Source organism: Saccopteryx bilineata, chromosome 2 (assembly GCF_036850765.1).
Source record: "Saccopteryx bilineata isolate mSacBil1 chromosome 2, mSacBil1_pri_phased_curated, whole genome shotgun sequence".
Taxonomy (NCBI): domain Eukaryota; kingdom Metazoa; phylum Chordata; class Mammalia; order Chiroptera; family Emballonuridae; genus Saccopteryx; species Saccopteryx bilineata.
This window is the reverse complement of record NC_089491.1, coordinates 383939857-383948429: the sequence shown is the minus strand read 5'-3', so window position 1 is coordinate 383948429 and position 8573 is coordinate 383939857.

Sequence of the window (8573 nt, the reverse complement as noted above, 5' to 3'; positions counted from 1 at the left end):
ATCTCAGAAACTTATTTCCACTTTATTTATTTATTTTAATTTTTATTTATTGATTTGAGAGGGAGACAGAAATATCAATTTGTTGTTCCACAGATTCATGCATACATTGATTGATTCTCTTTTATTTAGTGAGAGAGAGAGAGATAGGAAGGGAGTGAGATGAGAAGCATCAATTCATAGTTGCAGCACTTTAGTTGTTCATTAATTGCTTCTTATATGTGTCTTGATGGGGTGGCTAAAGCCAAGCCAGTGACCCCTTGCTCAAGCTAGTGACCTTCAGCTCAGCCAGTGACCTCTGGGCTCAAGGAAATGACCACTGGATCATTCTGATGATCCCACACTCAAGTCAGTGACCCCGTGCTCAAGCTGGCGAGCCCATGTTCAAGCCAGTGACCTCCAGGTTTCAAATCTGGGACCTCAGCATTCCAGGTCAATGCTCTATCCACTGAGCTACCACTGGTCAGGCATTGCTTGACCAAACCCACAGCCTTGGCATACAGGAATGATGATCTAACCAACTGGGCTACCTGACTAGGGCTTTTGCTTCCACTTTATAAAGTTTTCATTGCTTATCTGTAAGAAGTGACATCTTTTTATACCACAGCTAAAGAAAAGGTTGGATGTAATTTGTGTTGTGTTTTCTTTTTAGAAAGTTTTAAAATGTAAATCTAAATTTATTAATGATGTAGGACGTGCCGCCTATCTTTGGTTAGACATAGGTGCCAGCAGTGTAATTAAAAAAAAAATCCATGGCATGTAAACAACAAGCTTCTGCATTTATTTCCCTGTTGTGGGTTTCTGCTCAGTTCTGTGCTATTCTAGGAGAGGCCTTTTGCTCTGTTAATAGAAGCCCCACCTGTTAGGTCGGGGTGGTTTCTGCTTTGCTTTTCTATTCCTTAATGATTCAGAATGAGACATTACTCATTATGTCCACCTGCTTTACATGCCTCATGACATATTTCTTTGACCCATTCTAACAATGACACACGCTGACCTTTCATCTGTCACCTCTCTGGAAGGTAGCCAGTAGCCAGAAATGAAATGTGGCAGTAGTAGGCACCCGTGCACCCTTTTAGGAAATGGCAAGTGTTTCCGTGGGCCAAAGGAGAAAATAGCACAAGTGATGGTGCCCAACCTTATACAAGGCGGAGACTAAAAGAGGTGCAAGGCAGATGCTGGAATTCTGTTGTATGGACATCTCTTCTCTACTGTATTTTTGCTCATTCCCTTTCTATTAAGTAGTTCCCTTCCCCTGTGCTGCCAATTATGCCCCTGCATTCCTTAACAAAGTCACAGGATTTAACAAAGAACCCCACCAACTTGCTTGATCTGGTGTAGCCCAGGTTCTGCCCCCCCACCAGGTTGTGAGTCATCTTATGTTGCTCTATTTAGGATGCCTCTTCCTCTTCCTCTGCATACCTTGTCCTGTCCCCTGTCCCCCAGTGGTAGTTCACAAAGACCCAGGGAAAGGTCCCAGGACTGGAAATATACCTCCAGAGGCAGAAGACAGGAAAAGACTAAAGAAAGAGTCTGGTCACTCCAGTCTGGCAATTAGCAGAGTTTATTAAGGGAAACTTACATACATACAAGGCACATCTTGGGCAGCTAGGAGGTGAAATGGTTCCTTGTGCTGCTTGGCAGGTAGGAAAAAGGAGGGGACAGTCATAGGTGCTAGTACATGAATGCTACCAGGAGTAGGAAATTACGTGCTTGACCAGATCAAGGCAACAGCCTCTAACGGGAGCCAGCACATGGTGGGAGGTGGGGGAAGGGCACTGATTTATGCCACAGTGGGCATTGACTATAACTAGACAGTTTCTAAGGGCGGCTTTGTGGGTCTGTTCTGGCCTGGGTCCAGCAGTGGTCACGTCATGGAACAGTCTCCTGCACAGCTTTTCAAACTATCTGTGGTGGTGAAGAATTAGTTGTTTTATTCCATTAAAAAAATTTCCCCTCAATACATCATTTATTGATGTTTATAAAATAATATAGAAGAAGATGACATACAAAAGACATACAAAATATAAGCCACATTTTACTATGGCTAGATTCCATAGTTGACTGTCAAAACAGCTGTAAAAATTTCTAAACTCTTACTCTCAATTTCTGTACTTATTTCCTGGCCAATCGAAAGCAAACAGTTCCTGGGTCATAGTTCTGAGTAGTACAGAGACTTTAGGTAGCAGATATTTTGAGTAGTACAGCTACATGGAAATGTAGCCCAGTGGAGACTCTGATTGGTTGCTGGTCAATTGATGGATGGCTCCACGGGACCAATCAGCCAGGAGGGAGGAATGCTGACATAGATGAACACACCCTTTTGTCAGTCTTTGGGTGGGCGCCTGTTTCAGAGAATGGGGCATGAGACTTAGGCAGGTGTGCGCTAGGAGCACCCAGCTTTGCGTTTGCCTGGCTGCCCTGTGAATGCAGCGCCTCGGAAACTTAATTTGATCAGACTGCTGAGCGCTCCCCCCCCCCCCCCCAATATGCTGGCAATTGGATGCTGAGTCATGTCCTGCAGAGCAAGTGTTTCTTTAACAGAACAGGATCTTCACAAAAGTCATGAAATGCTCACTGATGGAATGCAAAAACGAACGAAAGCTCAGTATCCAGAGCTTTATTTCATAGACCAATTTACTTTTCTATCTACTCACGTGAGAAAAGTGCTGTTTCTATTTCCCAGTCCCAAACCCTACCGAAAAATTAACTTCCTTAAATGCCATGTGTGTAGCATGTTCAGACCATCAAAATCTCCGAATCCCTTCTGCAAGTAATGTATATGTGCATGTATATGACCACTTTTCTTGTGTGGGGAGTCCCTTGGAGGGCCGTATCATAACCTTTAGCATTCCTAGTGCCTCTCTCCATGGTCTGTCTGCGACATTCTTTTCTTCTACTGTGGGTGGCGGTTGTGTTGATGGTGACACAGCAGAAGGGATGAGGACTTGGGGTCCACACCTGGCTCCTAGTTACCAGTCTGTAAAATGGAGGGAATGATTCCTGCCTCACAGAACTGTACATTCTAAGAGATCAAAGGAAGGGACAGTATCTGGCCCAACTCCCAAGTACTCACTGAATGTGTTAAAGCTACTTAAGAAGTCAGAACATGGAATTATCAGGGGTTGCTTAGAATGATAAGAGAACCTTCCTTGCGAACTTCAGTGTGTATCCCAGCCCAAACATGGTGATTCATGTTTAACATTATTGATCGGGAAAAGGTACATGATGCCTGGTATCATTTAAAAAGTAACACAGGAGGCCCTGGCCGGTTGGCTCAGTGGTGGAGCATCGGCCTGGCGTGCGGGGGACCCGGGTTCGATTCCCGGCCAGGGCACATAGGAGAGGTGCCCATTTGCTTCTCCACCCCCCCCTCCTTCCTCTCTGTCTCTCTTCCCCTCCCGCAGCCAAGGCTCCATTGGAGCAGGGATGGCCCGGGCACTGGGGATGGCTCCTTGGCCTCTGCCCCAGGCGCTGGAGTGGCTCTGGTCGCGGCAGAGCATCGCCCCCTGGTGGGCAGAGCGTCGCCCCTGGAGGGCGTGCCGGGTGGATCCCGGTCGGCGCATGCAGGGGGAGTCAGTCTGTCTCTCCCAGTTTCCAGCTTCAGAAAAATACAAAAAAAAAGAGAGAAAAAAAGAAAAAAGTAACACAGGAAAGTGAGCAATGAATGTTATTTGAAAAAAATTTATAAAAAACGACTCTGGGTCAAGATGACAGAGTGAATGAAGCTGGACCACGAATCTCCTCTGGTACCTAATGAGATAAATTAAGAAATTTATGTGCTGCAAAATGTTATGTGAAATCCAGGTCACAGCTGACAAAACCATACCCATTTATAAAAATTCAAATAGAAGGAAATGGCCTGACCTGTGGTGGCTCAGTGGATAAAGCTTTGATCTGGAACGCTGAGGTCGCTGGTTCAAAACCCTGGGCTTGCCTGGTCAAGGCACATATGGGAGTTGATGCTTTCTGCTCCTCCCTTCTCTCTCTCTCTCTCCTCTTTAAAATGAATAAATAAATAAAGTTTAAAAAAACAAAACAAAAACAAATAGAAGGAAATGCATGTTTTTGCTAGGTATAAGATGCCTTAGTCCCCTCCCCCACTGTAATCATCATATAACCCCGTGGGAGACTATAGGCCATCAGTTGTTGCCAATCAATATTTAAAAAGTAGATGACAAAAGTCTAAGTTTCTATCTTCTCTGGAAAGATGAGTTCTGTTCACACTGCCCCTGCTTTCCTGTCATCAGCGGCTCTCCAGTTGACCAGAGTCCCCACACCCTTACTCTGGTCATCTGCTTTGTTCTTCTGGGCATTTGACTTTGCAACCACTAGCTGGACATTAACTCCAAGTGTGTAAAGAAAATTGAGGCTCAGTGGAAAACAATACTCCAAGCAAATAACATCCAAAAAAAAGCAGGCGTAGCAATACTCATATCTGATAATGTTGACTACAAGACAGCAAAAGTACTCAGAGACAAAAATGGCCATTTCATAATGGCTAAGGGGACACTGAATCAAGAAGACATAACAATTCTTAATATATATGCACCAAACCAAGGAGCACCAAAATATATAAGACAGCTACTTATTGATCTTAAAACAAAAACTGACAAAAATACAATCATACTTGGAGTAGAACTTCAACTGCAAAAACGAGAAAAAAAATCCCACAAAAATGTGGAAACTAAACAACATACTTTTAAAAAATGAATGGGTCAAAGAAGAAATAAGTGCAGAGATCAAAAGATATATACAGACAAATGAAAATGACAATATGACATATCAGAATCTATGGGATGCAGCAAAAGCAGTGATAAGAGGGAAGTTCATATCACTTCAGGCATATATGAACAAACAAGAGAAAGCCCAAGTGAACCACTTAACTTCACACCTTAACGAACTAGAAAAAGAAGGACAAAGACAACCCAAAACCAGCCGAAGAAAGGAGATAATAAAAATCAGAGCAGAAATAAATGAAATAGAGAACAGAAAAACTATAGAAAAAATTAATAGAACAAGGAGCTGGTTCTTTGAAAAGATCAACAAAATTGACAAATCCTTGGCAAGACTTACCAAGGAAAAGAGAGAAAGAACTCATATAAACAAAATCCAAAATGAAAGAAGAGAAATCACCACGGACACCGTAGATATACAAAGAATTATTGTAGAATACTATGAAAAACTTTATGCCACTAAATTCAACAACCTAGAAGAAATGGATAAATTCCTAGAACAATACAACCTTCCTAGACTGAGTCAAGAAGAAGCAGAAAGCCTAAACAGACCTATTAGTAGAGAAGAAATAGAAAAAACCATTAAAAACCTCCTCAAAAATAAAAGTCCAGTCCCAGACAGCTATACCAGTGAATTTTATCAAACATTCAAAGAAGACTTGGTTCCTATTCTACTGAAAGTCTTCCAAAAAGTTAAGAAGAAGCAATAATTCCAAACACATTTTATGAGGCCAACATAACCCTCATACCAAAACCAGGCAAGGATGGCACAAAAAAAGAAAACTACAGACCAGTATCTCTAATAAATACAGATGCTAAAATACTAAACAAAATACTAGCAAATTGAATACAACAACATACTAAAAAAATAATACATCATGATCAAGTGGGATTCATCCCAGAATCTCAAGGATGGTTTAACATACGTAAAACGGTTAACGTAATACACCATAACAACAAAACAAAGAACAAAAACCACATGATCTTATCAATAGACGCAGAAAAGGCTTTCGATAAAATATAGCACAATTTTATGTTTAAGACTCAACAAAATGGGTATAGAAGGAAAATATCTCAACATGATAAAGGCCATATATGATAAACCATCAGCTAACATCATATTAAATGGCACAAAACTGAAGGCTTTCCCCCTTAAATCAGGAACAAAACAGGGTTGTCCACTTTCTCCACTCTTATTTAATATGGTACTAGAGGTTCTAGCCAGAGCAATCAGACAAGACAAAGAAATAAAAGGCATCCATATAGGAAAAGAAGAAGTAAAGGTATCACTTTTTGCAGATGATATGATCCTATACATTGAAAACCCCAAAGAATCCACAAAAAGACTACTAGAAACAATAATCCAATACAGTAAGGTCGCAGGATACAAAATTAACATAGCCTTTCTATATGCCAACAATGAAACATTTGAGAATGAACTCAAAAGAGTAATCTCCTTCACGATTGCAACAAAAAAAAATAAAATAGGAATAAACATAACAAAGAATGTAAAGGACTTATATAATGAAAACTATAAACCATTGTTAAGGGAAATCAAAAAAGATATAATGAGATGGAAGAATATTCCTTGTTCTTGGTTAGGAAGAATAAATATAATCAAGATGGCCATATTACCCAAAGCAATATACAAATTTAATGCAATTCCCATCAAAATTCCAATGACATTTTTTAAAGAAATGGAGCAAAAAATCATCAGATTTATATGGAACTATAAAAAACCCCGAATAGCCAAAGCAATCCTAAAGAAAAAGAATGAAGCTGGGGGCATTATAATACCTGACTTCAAACTATATTATAGGGCCATGACAATCAAAACAGCATGGTATTGGCAGAAAAATAGACACTCAGACCAATGGAACAGAATAGAAAACCCAGAAATAAAACCACATATATATAGTCAAATAATTTTTGATAAAGGGGCCAACAACACAATGGAGAAAAGAAAGCCTCTTCAATAAATGGTGCTGGGAAAACTGGAAAGTCACATGCAAAAGAATGAAACTGGACTACAGTCTCTCCCCCTGTACAAAAATTAACTCAAAATGGATCAAAGATCTAAACATAAGACCTGAAACAATAAAGTACATAGAAGAAGACATAGGTACTAAACTCATGGACCTGGGTTTTAAAGAACATTTTATGAACTTGACTCCAAAGGCAAGAGAAGTGAAGGCAAAAATTAATGAATGGGACTACATCAGACTAAGAAGTTTTTGCTCAGCAAGAGAAACTGATAACAAAATAAACAGACAGCCAACTAAATGGGAAATGATATTTTCAAACAACAGCTCAGATAAGAGCCTAATATCCAAAATATACAAAGAACTCATAAAACTCAACAACAAACAAACAATCCAATAAAAAAAATGGGAAGAGGACATGAACAGACACTTCTCCCAGGAAGAAATACAAATGGCCAACAGATATATGAAAAAATGCTCATCTTCTTTAGTTATTAGAGAAATGCAAATCAAAACTGCAATGAGATACCACCTCACACCTGTTAGATTAGCTATTATTAACAAGACAGGTAACAGCAAATGTTGGAGAGGCTGTGGAGAAAAAGGAACCCTCATACACTGTTGTTGGTGGGAATGTAAAGTAGTACAACCATTATGGAAGAAAGTATGGTGGTTCCTCAAAAAACTGAAAATAGAACTACCTTATGACCCAGCAATCCCTCTACTGGGTATATACCCCCAAAACTCAGAAACATTGATACGTAAAGACACATGCAGCCCCATGTTTATTGCAGCATTGTTCACAGTGGCCAGGACATGGAAACAACCAAAAAGCCCATCAATAGATGACTGGATGAAGAAGATGTGGCACATATACACTATGGAATACTACTCAGCCATAAGAAATGATTACAGCAAAATGGTGGGATCTTGAGAACATTATACGAAGTGAAATAAGTAAATCAGAAAAAAACAGGAACTGCATTATTCCATACGTAGGTGGAACATAAAAGTGAAACTAAGAGACATTGATGAGTGTGGTGGTTATGGGGGGGAGGGGGGAGAGAGGGGAGAGGGAGAAGGGGAGGGGGAGGGGCACAAAGTAAAGTAGATAGAAGGTGACAGAGGACAATCTGACTTTGGGTGATGGGTATGCAACATAATTGAAAGACAAGATAACCTGGACATGTTATCTTTGAATATATGTATCCTGATTTATTGATGTTGCCCCATTAAAAAAATAAAATTATTATTAAAAAAAAAAAAGAAAAAGAAAATTGAGGCTCATGCAGGACAAGCCACTTGCCCAATGTTAAACAGGGACAGAGGCTGGGTTTTCAACCTGAACATTTCAAATACATTGTATACTCTTTCCACTGTACCCACTGAAAACGAGATGATTTCACCTTGTTTATTTCATTCCCTTTGCTTCTCTGCTGTGCCACGAGCCAGTCTATAAGTGTGGGAATATACATTTGTCCTGTGTGTCATTCAAGTGTGCACACACTCTGTGCGCCTAGGCTGCAGAAGCTATACAAAATAAGTTCTCTTCTCCTTTTTGTCCCAAAGTACTCTGACCTAGAATGTGCCACATACTGCAAGGCTGTCCCAAGGACCATTTTCTGTGAAACTAACTCAGCCACTTCGCATCATGGCATCCAGAAACACAGGATCACACTTTTCAGGTGCTACACTTTTATTAAAAAACAAGCAAATGCCTTCAGTATATCAAATGCTTTAATACACATTTCTGTCTGTAGGCAATGACCACAATACAGACCCAGCACAACAGAAGGAATTAACACAGGGTAATTAGCTGGTAGGTTCAGAGCGAGGTGGCCAGAGTGGGAGAAAGTGC